This window comes from Neophocaena asiaeorientalis, unplaced genomic scaffold, assembly GCF_003031525.2.
Source record: "Neophocaena asiaeorientalis asiaeorientalis breed wild unplaced genomic scaffold, Neophocaena_asiaeorientalis_V1.1 scaffold256, whole genome shotgun sequence".
NCBI classification, from domain to species: domain Eukaryota; kingdom Metazoa; phylum Chordata; class Mammalia; order Artiodactyla; family Phocoenidae; genus Neophocaena; species Neophocaena asiaeorientalis.
In genome coordinates this window covers 278,066-293,509 of record NW_020185324.1, presented here as the reverse complement: position 1 = coordinate 293,509, position 15,444 = coordinate 278,066, and the positions used below count along the sequence as shown (strand labels likewise).

General features: G+C 41.5%; 1 protein-coding gene across 2 annotated transcripts in view; it reads left to right on the top strand.

Moving 5' to 3' along the window:
- The window catches only part of TJP2 (tight junction protein 2), a 129,371-nt gene that overhangs the window by 18,313 nt on the left and 95,614 nt on the right, over positions 1 to 15,444 (top strand). For both annotated transcript variants that reach the window (XM_024734302.1, XM_024734303.1), the window contains exon 2: positions 9,936 to 10,056. The gene's annotated coding sequence lies outside the window, so the exon portion shown is untranslated. The remainder of the gene's footprint in view (positions 1 to 9,935; positions 10,057 to 15,444) is intronic.

Genomic DNA, 15,444 nt, shown 5'->3' with positions numbered 1-15,444 from the left:
GGGTGTTAAATCTAGGAGATCCGCAACTAATCTTGAACTCTTTGTAATTCTCTTACACCACGTAGTCTGTTTTTCTTACAGTGTTCTAGTGGCTCATCTGAGTAGCAAACATGTAAAGATGTATTCTATATGAAGCTACTGGGGACGGGGTGTGGGGATGAAATTATGCCTAAAGTCATATAATTTATCTTATGTGCAGTCGAGTTAAAAAAAAAAAGGACTGTGTCCCCGACTCTTGTACTTTTAGTTAAGGCTTTTTTCAGCTCTCTGAAAAGCAGACCACACCCTGTATAACAGCCTGTTTGGGACATTAGTTCATTTCCATTTTTATACTTCTAAACACAGGAACAGTTAGAATACCCCGTGAAGAAGGATGTCCACTGTTTTCCTCCCGCAGAAATAAGTAGAAATAATCAGTTCAAAGGGAAGGTCAGTCTTATCTGTGAATTTTTATATTCAATTTTGATTATTCAGAAAGAGAACTTGAGCATCCTGACTTAAAAGTTTTTTGGATCGTGTATGTTTAACAATTTTTAAAAAATAAATAAGTGATTTTTAAATCAGATAGTTGTAGTTACAAAGAATTTCTAGAACTCTAGAAATTGGAATTAACCAAGTAAATGAATATTTCCGAAGACGTTATAGAATTACAAAGAAAATAGCCTTATAATTACATATCTGGATGGAGTGTTTTGGTTAGATTTATTTTTTTCTGTATTATTGTCCTCATGTACTAGTATGAGGGAGTTCATACAAAGATGACAGTTTTTAAAAATGAATAAATAAATTAGAAAACTGAACAATCTTATTTGTGGAAGAAAAGCAAATTCTTTCTAATTGCTTGCTAAAGCAGAATTTTTTTCCTAGTGAAAGACCCAATTTTAATCTTGTGTGACATCATCATAGATAAGAATCACTTTGTAAGAGTTATTACGTTAAATGCGTCAGAAATTCCTACAGAAAATGAAACTCTAATATATGCCGTTTATAAAGTATTGTCACTTTCACACAGCTTCCAACGGATAACAAGTTTGGCTTGATTTTTGTTGTTGGTAACTCAGACTTCATTTCTTGTGTGAGAGGGTTGTGTCATTTCTTGTTTGAGAGGGTTGTGTAGTAATTTTTATCACACATCATTAGAAATACTATTTGTTAGAACAAAGACTGTTGTGTAAGTATAATTACATCGTCCTGTATGATTAAATGAGGGCTGTATTGGCGCTTTTTTTGGCTGTGGCAGCTGTAGCCAACCAAGTTCAGCCTATAAAAGAATTCCTGTGACTAACTGGTACTAATTGTTTGTAGAACAACCAGTGGGAGTAGTATCACGAATGCTATGGAAATGGAATATTCCAAGATCAAATGGTTTGTCCCTTGTTTTCACCACTTACTTGTGGTCAGATTATATTACAGTATCCATGGGAGATTCATTCCAGGACCCCCAAGGATACCAAAACCCAGAGATGCTCAAGTCCCTTATATAAAATGGATAGTATTTGCTTACAACCTACACACATTCTCCTGTATACTTTAAATCATCTCTGAATTACTTATAATATCTAATATAGTGTAAATGCTACATAAATAGCTGTAAATACAATGTAGTTGCTATGTAACTAGTTGTGAGTACTATGTAAATAAACAGTTGCCATAGCTAGGCAAACTCAAGTTTTGCTTTTTGAAACTTTCTGGAATCCTCCCCCCCAACGCTGGTTTTATCTGTAGATAGTAATCCTCAAACGTGGAGGGCCGACTGTAATTATATAATCGGGCCAAGTGAAGCGGGGGCTTTAGTCTGTTGCTGGTTTCGGAAGATAGCTTGGTGGTCATCTGTTCAGGCCTCTAATAAAGAGGGAAATTGAGGCTTAGAGAGCAGTTGAAGTGTTAAGTTACCGACCTTGAAACTTTTTTTGCTCACACACACACACACACACACACACACACACACACCATCAGATTTTTAAGCATACTCTATAATATATATGAGTATATTACTTTATAAATTATATACTTTGGGGACTTCGGGAACTAAGATCCTGCATACCTCGAGGCGCAACCAAAAAAAAAAGATATACTTTTATGTAATTTAAAATATACAGTAAGTTCCCTACATATGAACCTTCACATTGTGAACTTTCAAAGATGCGAATGTTCATTCCCATGCCCAGTCAGGTAAGTTCGTTCCCATGTCTAGCGTACATTGTCACATGCAGCTTGCCCTCCGCCTCCTATCGCTGACGATCCCTCAGCTCTACCATCTCCCACCTCCTCTCCCTCCTCCTGTCAGTAACTCTTCTTGCCTGTTTACTTGATGCCAGCTCCTGTATGCCAGCTGTTGTGCTGTACTGCTGTACTTTTCAAGGTACTGTACTGTAAGATTAAAAATGTTTTCTTTATTTTTGTTTGTTTTTTATGTATTAGTTGTGTGAAAAGTATTATAAACCTATTACAGTACAGTACTATATAGCCGATTATGTTAGTTGGGTACCTAGGCTAACTCTGCTGGACTTATGAAGAAATTGGACTTACAAATGCGCTCTTGGAACGGAACTCGTTCATATGTAGGAGACTTAACTGTATTAGTCCCTAAAGTAAACATTACAAATATTTAATAACATAAATGCTTAAACTAAAATTTTAATAGACAAGAGACAAAAAAGAAATAGATGGTTTAATATTTTCTTCCCACACCCCAAAGATTGTTGGTATATGCACCCTACTTTGGAGACCACTGATTTAGGTCCCTTACGTTAAAAAAAAAAGAAAAAAGAAACTTACTGTTAAGGAAAGAGAGAGACTGTGGAAGAAGAGTTCAAGATTTGGGGGGATGTGGAAGGGTTTGCGACACTTATTCACTGTGAATATCTAGGTTAGTCAGAAGTATTACAGGACGACTCTCTTTGATTTTACTTCCCTTCTGTATATGAGTTTGTTTAGACAAGGAGCACTACAACTCATATTGCAGTAAAAAGAAAAGAAGAGAAAATAGCTTGAAGAAGTGGTCAGGGAGGTGTATAAATCAGAACCCTTTCGGAGTGACAAAAACTCAACTAAAACTAAATTTCACAAAAATCAATTTATTATCTTAATAAAAGTGTACCTAGGATCTCCTAGGATGACAGTTATCTTAGGCATAGCTGGATCGAGAAACTCAAATGATGTCATCACATTTCCCCGGTACTGTTTCTCAGCAGCTAGTGGAGAGCCCTTTCCACCTGGTGGGCAACATGATTGCTAGCAGCCCTAACCTCCTATCAGCCCTGGTTACCAACTCCAGTGGAAAGAGGGCATTTCTCTCTGAATGTCTTGTTTTCAGCCCAGGGAGGGCTACCCAGGCTGGGTCATGTGGACTCTGACCCATTAGGTGGGCCATATGATGGACCATCCACCTTTACCCCATGAAAAGAGGGTAAGAAAAGTCCTTACAGCTGAGAGGAGACATTTATAAAAAAGGGAGAGGGGTTTGATTCTGAATATCTCCAAATAGTTATTATTTCCATGCTAGCAGAGCTCACCTCTGTTGGGTTTTAGAGGTATTTAAAAAGATATTTTAAAAAAACACAGAATTGTTTCTCTATTAATTAATCTTTGCTTTGCAATTGACTCAAGCAAAAAGTTTATAGCATTTAGAAATGCATTGCCATAAATGACAACTGGAACTCCTTTTTCAGTGTCAAGAGCAGCCTTGAGAGAGGTATTTATAGAAGGAGCAGATCTGCTTCTGATTTTAGTTCACCCAGAGGCATGCAGGCTTTTTGGACCAATTATTATTTTATTACTAGACCTTGAGATAAATCACGTCCTGTGCCGTTAGTACTTGAAGGATTAGTGGCTTCAAGGATTTATGTGTGGATTAATTGGGGATTGTACGTTAGATTGCCGTGTTTAAAACCACCGTCATCCTGCAAATCATTTTCATTAGTGCTTTATTCAAAATTGTCTAGCCTTATATAATACTGACGTTGCAGGGAAGTTTATTTATTCGTGGTTTGGCCATGGCCTCTCCCCCACGCCTTACCCCCTACAGTGGAGTGTAATAGCTCTGCCTAGGGGTATGCTGAGCATCTAAAAGCAGAGCAGCTTCTGGTATTGCAAAGATTACTTCATCTGCCTCAGCGGAACAGTGCCCAAAATTTACTTGACCCTGTACTGAAAGAGACAAGATGAGGTACAAGAAATATATGGCTATTCTGGAAGCAGCAGTTGGTATCACCCCACTTAACAAAAGAGAACTTCTACCTGAGAGCAGAAGACACGTGAACCTTTGGCAGCACCCCGGGTAAGCAGCGGAGACCAGAAGATGCTTTGTGTGTTTCCGGGGCCTAGATGGAAGAAAGTGTCATCCCTGTCATAAGGGTAATAGATGTTGAGTTCTTCGTTGAGAACTTGTTTCTTTCTTTGCTTTTCTTTTTGTGTAGTTAGCCTCCCATTTATTTGTTTAGTTCTTATCAGCATTTTAAATAACATTGCTCCCCAAAGCAATTTATACACTTTATCTCATTTATCATATTCATTTTCTAAGCACACTACCTTTTTATGGCTAAAGTTAAATTCCATTTCAAGTTCCATCTGAGCTGATTGCAAATTTGTGTCATCTCAGCAAATGAGAACTTGTTTCTTCCTGGTAGATATGGCCTTCCCAGACTGAATTAAAATAGTCAGTAATGAAATTCATGGAAATAATACTCTAAGAAAATTCCTGGTCTAGCAGTCAAGAAGATGAAGTAATGGGTGTGTCTAGAGCCCATTTTTACATTCAGATATTTTAATTTCATGATTTTGAAAATTTTTTTACACGGTCTATAAATGTAGAAGTTCTTAAAGATGCAGTAAATTGTGACTTATTTTTTTTTTTCCTACAATGCAAGTATTTTTCTGACTGAAATGTACATGCAGACTATGTTTCAGGTAAACACTTCTCTTGAAACAGCAGTCTTTGCTTCACATCTCTTTTTACAGCCCCACTGATTTACCATGTTGAAGAAGCGTTTCTGAATGGTTAAGAGGCCTCAATCCTGACTTTATTCTCTGAAGTCCTTCATCCATGTCTTTTATATGTTGAGAAGTGTAACTGAAGGTGTCTGTATGGTACACAGTATTTTTTTTTTTTAAGAAGATGTTGGGGATAGGAGTTTATTACTTAGTTTATTTTTGCTGTGTTGCGGCTTCGTTTCTGTGCGAGGGCTTTCTCTAGTTGTGGCAAGCAGGGGCCACTCTTCATCGAGGTGCGCGTGCCTCTCACTATGGCGGCCTCTGTTGTTGCGGAGCACAGGCTCCAGACGCACAGGCTCAGTAGTTGTGGCTCACGGGCCTAGTTGCTCCGCAGCATGTGGGATCCTTCCAGACCAGGGCTCGAACCCATGTCCCCTGCATTAGCAGGCAGACTCCCAACCACTGCTCCACCAGGGAAGCCCCGGTACACAGTATTTTTAAAGACCAAATTCAATTTTTAAACTGAACAAGCCACACATTGGCACTCAAGGACCAGCTTGAGGTATCTGTATAGCTAATGATATTTCTTTTTAAAAAATAGAAAGTCACTAGCTCATTTTATCATATAAACAACAGATATTCAGAAAAATAAGGAGGAAAAAAATCATCCATAGTCCCATCTTCCTGAAAGGATTACTCTAATCATTTAGGTCAGTAGTTCTCAAGGGAGGGGGTGCAGTGGCAGGAATTGTCCCCTAAAGGATATTTGGCAATGTCTGGTCACAGTTCTGGTTGTTCCAGCCCTTGGGGGTTGGGTGTGGAATTGGTATCTAGTGGGTAGAGGCCAGGGATGCTGCCCAACATCTTACAATGGACAGGACGGCCCCCGCCCCCCACAATAAAGAATTATCCAGTAAAAAATGTCCATGCTACTGCTGTTGAGACACTTGATTTAGGTAGATTCTCTTCGAATCTAAAAGGTAGTTTTTATTGGAAATAAATTAGGTATTTCTTTGGGAAGTTTCAGAGATGCTTTAGAATGGAATCCCGAGGCAGCATGATGACAAGGATGACTTTGCTGTTGTCTTGAAAGTCAAAGGAAGTGAGTATATGTGTAGAGGGTGCAAGAGGTATAGAGTGACCCTAGGAGAGGCATTGTGGGTCAGTGTTTAGTGATGACTATGGAAAACATGTTGTAATGACCAAATTGTGATTCCTCAAGTAGCCCCTAGAGATTGGGCATACCTTAGCCCGGCCCTTTGTCCCAGAATGACAGAAATTTAGAGCTGGGAGGACCTTTTGTAAGGGGTGGCAAACAAGTTTCATTAAGTCAGGCCAAAGCCTGCTGATGGGTGGACGACTTAGAGGGTCAAGTCGGGGAGGATCCCCAGGCCAAGTATGGAATATTGTGAATAATGAGTGATGTTTGTTCTGGACATATAATTTGGAGAATTGGGAAGCTGCAATACACATGGCTTATATCCTTACCATTCCTTAATTCTAATTTGGTCTTCGAATTTTACAAGTGTGAAACAGCCTCATTTGAAGTCATCATGATCAAGGGCTTGGCCCTCACAGACAGCAGCTGGATGTTCTTAGTTTCTGGCTCAGGACCATTCATTAAGGGATTAACCCTAAACAAACACACATGATTCAGATGTGTAAATTGATTGCCACATTCTTTATTTCTTTTTGGAGATAACCTTTTCCAGCCCTCAGGATGAGTAAGTACCCTAGGTAGAACCACCTCTGGTTCTCCTCAATTCCCAAGTCTAGCCAAACAGAAGTCAAATTATTCATTCCAAAGTGATCCTTAATAAGGAAGTTGAGTGTTCCTTTTATTTTTTTTCTTAAGAGAACATTCCTTTAAGCCTGATGAAACAGCACTGCATCACAGGTCAAGATCTTCCCTATATCTGTAAAACTTTGAGTTCCTTGAATATATACATGGACAAAACAGTATTTTGCTGACCCTCATGTTTTGTTTGCTGACTCTCTTATCACCTCACACAGCCTTCCTGTGGACATATAAATATCCCTTGCTGACCTTGTAGTAAACTCTCCTTTCCTGGTATCCTAGGACGGATTATCTCCTACTGATTAATTTACTTAATGAGTTCTAAATCCTTCAGAGGCACCTTGATATCTCATTTCTCACCCTTTAGTGTGCATATGAATCACTCTGTTAAACGCAGATTCTAATTCTGCAGATGTGTTGGGGCCTGAGAGTCTGCATTTTAATATGCTTCCAGGTGATACTGTCAGTTCAGGTGATGCCCACCCAGTGGATGGTCCAGAGGATGCTGATGCTTCAGTCATGAACCACACTTGGAGGAACAAGCATCTAGAGAGGCACTTTCCATGATATCCTACTTGTTCTCTCTTGACCTCAGAGTTCTCTGATCTTCCTGAAAACTTTTTGTCCCAATACCTTCCCTCCCTGCTGCTGTTAGACATCTCAGTGGTAAGAAGGTAGGTGGTTGGCTGTGCTTCTACAGAGGGAAATCTGCCCACCAGCATTCATACTGGAGATTTCTGTTGAGCTGGTTGACTGAATAGTGGGGCCAGTATTTCTTCCAAGAATTCTATCCCTTTCACTCTTTTCAAGAAATATTCCAATTGCTTCAAATTACATATAATACTGCATAGTATTTAAGAGCAGCTCCTTTTGTGTTTTAAAACATAACTGGAAGTCAGGTCATGATTGAGTTTTCAAAACCTCGAGGAATTCTTTCATCACCAACCCCCTCCTCCTTTTCGTACTTTGTCTTGCTGTCTGTAAGCAGGCCTGTGCTGGGCCTTCTACTCTGCAAATGTAATCACATGATAGGCCAAAACTGGCTGAACCAACCAATTGACTGTATGTTGCAAGTTTATTGAAGCACAGATTGGATGTCTTACACATGTGTCTATTGACCCTAATGCCCGGCAAATGACAGGTGCACAGCAAATATTTTGCCAGTGCTTGGTTTTAGCATAGCCACAAATGAAAAAAGATTTTTGTTTTAAAGAATTGACATCCATTTACAAAAACACTGAGCCACTTATGGTTCCCTTTTATTTTTTTATTTTTTTTACTTTTTTTTTTGTGGTACTCGGGCCTCTCAGTGTTGTGGCCTCTCCCGTTGCGGAGCACAGGCTCCGGACGCGCAGGCTCCAGACGCGCAGGCCCAGCGGCCATGGCTCACGGACCTAGCCGCTCTGCGGCTCGTGGGATCCTCCCAGACCGGGTCACGAACCCGTGTCCCCTGCATCGGCAGGCGGACTCTCAACCACTGCGCCACCAGGGAAGCCCTGGATTTCCCTTTTAAAATTTTGTAAAGTTTTCCAGCACTAGCTCCTGTTACCTGACCAAAAAATTGCATATTGAACACCAAGAGTATTATTTAGGTTTTTCTTCCAAGCTTATTATTGACAAGGTAGCCCTAGTCAATAATAGTGTATTTCAGAAATGGCTGATTGTTATTGGTGGTTCCTGTACATGTCAAAAACCTCAGGCAATATCATAAAAGAAAGTTAAAATCAGGATGTTATCAAAATTCAGAAAACTGATTTAATTCAAAAGCAAGCCATTTCAATAAAAGCAGCAAACTCTCTTTGGAACTGACACCTGTAGGAAAATTTCATATTAAGGCCAAAAGCATAACCAAGCCCATCTTGATCTGCTGGGCATTTATTTATCGTGGGAAGTAATAATAGAAACCATATATGGGCTGGGCTGTAATCCTGTTGCCTGCTTTGTAGGATATCCAGATGGCTCTGCTTTAGCCTGTGCCCACATTTCCTGCTGATCCTTGGAGAAGGGAAATGTGTCCCCTGCCTGTACAAATAGAATGGACACTATCTCTTATTTCTGTTTCATTGTGTAGGGAGTGTTTTGCACAGATGCCACAATATCACTTTGTCTAGCAAACAGAGGAGTATGTCCAGAACTGGTGAGAAGCCACATTCCTCCTCCCACTGTTAGGGCTCTCTGCGATGCCCCACGTGAGGCTGCCGGGGCCCAGGCCCAGCCCAGGAATGAACTTGCCTCCTTGTGTTGTGTGAAAGGCACATGCAGGATTCAGAAAAATGTCCAGAAAGGGTTTTCTTGGGTTTCCCTGGGATGAGGGGTGAAAAGAAAAATGTATTTGCCATCTTTTCTGATTCGTGGCAACCCACACATAAATATATAGAGATGAGCCGGTATTGTAATTATCTTTTAGTTGAAAATGTTTTTTCTATTGTATATTTTAAAATGGTAAATTTTATATTAAGTGTATTTTAACACAATTTAAAAAACGTTTTCTCTAGATGTTTTCTCACCTGCTAAGTACTTTTTTTTTAACCTGAAAAGTAAATTCTTATAAGAGCTTGGTCCTCAGGTGGATTCATGGTGCCAAACTTCACATGATTACTCATTTTTTTCCATTTTTTGAAGACTGGAAACATTAGAGGCAGCAATTTCACTCAGAGATATATTTCCAAGAGAAATAAAAACTAGGTCCATATACACATTTGTGCATAATAGCTAAAAAGTAGAAACAACAAGCCAAATGTCCATCAGCTGTAAAGTAGATAAGTATGATATATCCATACAGTGGAGCGAAGCTCCAACACAGGCTACAATGCAGATGCAACTTGGAAGCGTGAATGCTAAGTGAAAGAAGCCAGTCACAAAAGGTCACGTATTGTATGAGTTCATTTGTATGGAATCTGCAGAAGGTGTAACTATATAGAAACCCAAATTAGATTGGTGGTTGCCTAGGGCTAGGGTGGGGGGTGGGGGAGGGGAGGGAATTGGAGGATTAGGGAGTGATATCTAAGGGGTCCTGGGTTTCTTTCTTGAAGTAATGAAAATATTCTAACATGGATTGTGGTTATGGTTGCACAAGTCTGGGAATATATTAAAAGCCATACTATAAATGGGTAAGTTGTACAGAATGTGAACTTCAGTGCATTTCGAAGATCTTGCCAAGCTGGGCATGACTGTGCCGGATTTTTAACAGCACTGTCTTTTTCAGGGTGCGAAGTACCGCATTATTATCATCTCCCTGTGAGTGGGATTGGCACCCCAGCTGCACCTCCGGGCACAAGTGCTCCAGGAAACACAGACTAGTGCCGGTTGATAGCCTGCTTTACCAGGTACTTGCTTTTTTTGTCTCTCATCAGCCTAGTTACTGGCTTTCCTCCACCAAAAGTGTGATGTAAACTATGTCACATCCTGGAAGTCAAGGCCACCATTTTCGATGTTGCTGATAGTGAAACTGTTTAATATCCAGGAAAATTTAATTGTAATGGCCTATTTCCCAAAGAACAGAAAGATCTTACCCGCATTTATGATCTGAATTGATAGGTAATTTTGGGCGAATGCCAACTGAGGGGCTTCCTGCTAAAGCATGTAAGTCCAAGCCCCATAGTTCAGAATAAATGCCTAGCAAGGTATTTTGATGTCTAGGGTTATAGGTCATTTTGGTAGGTCACGTTTGTTCTATTAGCTTTGAGGTAGCAGAATTATATAACAGTGGTAAGCACTTTGCTGAAAATAAAAAAGACATCAGTCACACTGGCTTCTGAAGATTAATTATGTACAGGCTTTTAGCAAAATAGGTGAGTATTACCTATTTACTGATTCAATTTTAAGTACGAATTAAATGGGATTTACCAGGTATTAAGTTTTATTTTGACAGATGCTGGGATGTATTTGTTCTTAGTTACACTTACCACTGATTATAGGCCTGACCATGGATGGCTGGAATGGGGTTAGAATTTTTTCCGTGTGCTTGTTTCATAATTCCTGTCTGTTTAAGCTCGAGGACCCTGCTGGGGTGGATTCCAACTGCATGTCAGCATTGGAGTTTAGTGGAGCGTGAATAGCAGCTGTTCAAATCCTAGGGTTCCTGCCTTCCGACTCTGTGATCTTGGCACATCTTAATGTCTGAGAGCCCCAGATCTGTAAAAAGGGAGTGTTAGGGAATTCCCTGGTGGTCCAGTGGGTAGGACGCTGCGCTTTCACTGCTGAGGGCATGGGTTCAATCCCTGGTCAGGGAACTAAGATCCCCCAAGCCGTGCAGAGCAGCCAAAAAAAAAAAAGGGAGCGTTAACATGAAGCTGAATGAGTTAACATACAGCAAGCACTGGGCACAAACCGAGGCCTTTCTTGGAGTCTAGTTGTCCAAATGGGGACACTTGCGTGGGGAAGTCCTTAGTGTCCACTGAACTGACAGGGCTGGGAGTGGATTTTGTTTACTGAGATGTTCTCTATGGAGCTCGTAAAGGTTCCAAACATAAGACAGATGCTTGGGCTTCCCTGGTGGCGCAGTGGTTGAGAGTCTGCCTGCTGATGCAGGGGACGCGGGTTCGTGCCCCGGCCCGGGAGGATCCCACATGCCACGGAGCGGCTGGGCCCGTGAGCCATGGCCACTGAGCCTGCGCGTCCGGAGCCTGTGCTCTGCAACGGGAGAGGCCACAACAGTGAGAGACACATGTACCGCAAAAAAAAAAAAAAAAAAAAAAGACAGATGCTTGCCCAGACCCCGGAAGTGGTTTTCCTGAAAGTAGATTTCTAGGTAGGATCTGTTGCTTTAGTCAAATGACTTAGAGGGGCGGCATGGAGTATGGCAAAGGAGGGGTTGGAGCCGGCATTGTCTTTGGAGGGAAGGATCTTTCTGACTCAGGCAAGCCCTTTCTGATAAATATCTCCCTGGTCTGATTCCCTGCACTAGTGACCACATTCCCTTCAACATCAGTTTGGTTTCCCAAGTCAGCGTCTTATTCCAAAGCTCTTCCGTGTGTAAACACTGAAGCTTGGGTTTCTGGGTAAATTAGCCTCAGGTGACCTTGGGTGGTGAGGTTTTTCCCCACATGGCTATAGTTTCAAATCCAGCAAACATTTATTTTATTTGCCAGGCACTGGGCAAGGTGTTTTCACCCATCTTGTTTATCCTCAGAACATTCCTGAGGAGCTATTGCCAGCTCCCTCTTGCAATAAGGAAACTGAGATTCAAAGATTTTAAATGGTTTCCCCAAGATTGCATAGCCTCTGATTCCTAAGTTCAGTGAGATTCCTATAGTAGCAGCTGTTTTCTATACTAACTTTACAGAGCTTGAAGACTTAACTCCTAAACTAGGATAGTAACAGGTTTTTCTCAAGGGCCAGTTCCGATCGATTGATAGTGGCTGCCTGGAGCTAAGGATTCCTAGATGCTGTCCATGTTTGTTGAGAAAAATGTTGTGATCCATAAGCCATGTCTGGTATGGGTGGAGGAGGGTCCCTATAGAGCACACTCTTGACCTGAGGTTTCTGATCATCAGCTTCTACCTGCGGCTGTCCTCCTTTACAGTCTTGGTGTCGCTGGAGAGCACTATTTGCCTGGCACTTGTTTGTTGCTACTTTAAGGGGCTTTGGTGTTCACTTTTCTGATGTGGCAAAATCACCTTTGCGTCTTTGCTCTCAGGAAGGATGCTAAGAGTCTGGGCAGAGACTCACTTCCTAGATATGGATTCTCACTGTTAGGTAATTTAGATACTTTAGAGTTATTACCAGCTCATCCCATAATATGGGCATAGAAAAGTGAGTTGAAGGTAAAAATTTAAAACTTCTGTGCCCCTGGGAGCCCCTCTGCAGTGCCTTCTCCCCTGGGGGCACCTCATCAGTAGGGGTACCAGGGGAGCTCACACCAGCAGCCCAAGCTCTTCATATGGAATTGGAGACACTCATCACAGTAGCTCTCAAACTTTAACTGCATCAAAATCACCTGGAGGGCTTGTTAAACCACAGATTCCGGGGTCCACCCCCCAGAATTGCAGCTTCAGTCAGTCTGGGGTGAGGCCCAGGAATCTGCATTTCTAACAAGTTCCCATTCAGGCTCATACTTCTGGTTTCCCAACCATGCTTTAAGAACCACTAACTTGGACAGTACTTTTTTTTTTTTTTAATTAATTTTATGGCTGCATTGGGTCTTCATTGCTGCGCACGGGCTTTCTCCGGTTGCTGCAAGCGGGGGCTACTCTTTGTTGCGGTGCGCAGGCTTCTCGTTGTGGTGGCTTCTCTTGCTACGGAGCATGGGCTCTAGGCATGTGGGCTTCAGTAGTTGTGGCTCACGGGCTGTAGAGCACAGGCTCAGTAGTTGTGGTGCACGGGCTTAGCTGCTCCACGGCATATAGGATCTTCCCAGACCAGGGATCGAACCCACGTCCCCTGCATTGGCAGGTGGATTCTTAACCACTGCACCACCAGGAAAGTCCCTGGACTGTACTTTCAACAGCTGCTGTAGAGCATGGTTTGTTTATAGGTGGTGTGTGGCCAGTTTCCCTACCTGTGGTGAAGGGTTTCTTTCCACAAACATTTAATGAGCACCTCACACAGCACTGCCTGAGGAAGATTTAGAGGAATGTAAAGGCTTGTCCATCTGGGACTCTAATTTGGGATCATTAATTACATTGCTGTGTGAAAAGGGCTGCTCTCACCCTGTACTGTAAGCAGAAGGCCTGAGGCAGTGATTATGTGACAGGAGGCCTCCTGGGGGAGGTGATATTGGAGAGGAACCTGAGGAGGGAAAGTCGTTGGCCAGGTAGGCAAAGAGGGGAAAAGAAACGCGGGGAGCGGGACTGTGCATCAGAGGCCTGGAGGTGCTGCACTGAGTGAGAAGAAAAGTTGTTTGTGGTGAGAATTCCATTGTAATTCTGATAGGAAGTGAAGTATCAACCTACAGTAATAAAGGTGGAAGCTTTTTGTTTATTGGGGTGCTTGTTACAGTGTACTTGGTACTGCGCTGAGTGTTTTACCTGCATGTCTTCATTTAATTCTCATACCCACCCTATGAGGTGTAGGTCCAACTGTAATCTTGATTTGTATTAGTTTCCTAGGACTGCAGTAAAAATAAAATACCGCAGACTGGGTGGTGTAAACAACAGAAAGTATTGTCTCGCAGTTTGGGAGGCTAGAGGTCTGAAATCAAGTTGTTGGCAGGGTTGGTTCCTTCTGAGAGTTATGAGGGAAGGATCTGTTCCAGGCCTCTCTCCTTAGCTTGTCGGAGGTCGTCTTCCCTCTCTGTGTGTCTGTCTCTGTGTCCAAATTTAACCTTTTTATAAGGATACCAATCATACTTGATTAGGGCCCACCGTAAAGACCTCACTTCAACTTGATCACCTCTGTACAGACCCTGTCTCCAAATAATATCATATTCTGAGGTAATGAGGGCTAGAAGTTCAACATGTGAATTTGAGGAAACACAGTACAACTCATTACACCGTTTTACAGATGCAGAAATGGAAGCTTAGAGGGTTTAGATAAGCTGACCAAATCACACAACCATTGGGTCCAACCATGTAAACTTGCCATTTTTATAGCTCAGAAACAGTTGAATAGTGGCAATGTCATACTTTAAACCTAAGAAGTAGCAGAACTGGGGCTTGTTGAAACCCAGGTCTGATTCACGTGGTGCTCTTTCACCCAGTGCTTCAATTTGTTTACTAGCTTTTCCTTTTTTTCTGCTGTTTCCTCATGGTTCACTGGGAAAAACAGTGGTGTGGAGATTAGGATACCAAGCCGCTAGGCTATTTGTTTCTGGTTCTTGAGTTTCTGGATGAGATACTCTTATATTACAGTTTTCTATATTGCCTGTTTAAGGAGAGTGGTCAGAAATTGAGTATGTGAAATTTAAAATTCATTGCTAGTAAAATGTTAAATACCTATACATACACAGGTTATCTGAGTATAGATGTTCTATTCTTTTTTTCTGTAAGAAGGTAATTACACCCCACCTTTTTTTTTTTTAACATCTTTCTTGGTGTAAAATTGCTTTACAATGGTGTGTTAGTTTCTTCTGTATAACAAAGTGAATCACCTATACATAAACATATATCCCCATATCTCATCCCTCTTGCGTCTGCCTCCCACCTTCCCTATCCCACCCCTCTAGGTGGTAAAACACTGAGCTGATCTCCCTGTGCTATGTGGCTGCTTCCCACTAGCTATCTGTTTTACATTTGGTAGTGTATATATGTCCACGCCACTCTCTCACTTTGGCTCAGCTTACCCTTCCCCCTCCCCGTGTCCTCAAATCCATTCTCTACGTCTGCGTCTTTATTCCTGTGCTGCCTCTAGGTTGATTAGAACCATGTTTGCAAAAATTTTCTCCCATTCTGAGGGTTGTCTTTTCGTCTTGTTTATTGTTTCCTTTGCCATGCAAAATCTTTTAAGCTTCATTAGGTCCCATTTGTTTATTTTTATTTTCACTACTCTAAGCGGTAGGTCAAAAAGGATGTTGCTGTGATTTATGTCATAGAGTGTTCTGCCTTTGTTTTTCTCTAAGAGTTTTATAGTGTCTGGCCTTACATTTTGAGTTTATTTTTGTGTATAGTGTTAACAAGTGTTCTAATTTCATTCTTTTACATATAGCTGTCCAGTTTTCCCAGCATCACTTATTGAAGAGGCTGTCTTTTCTCCATTGTATATTCTTGCCTCCTTTATCAAAGATAAGGTGACCATATGTGTGTGAGTTTATCTCTGGGCTTTCTATCCTGTTCTAA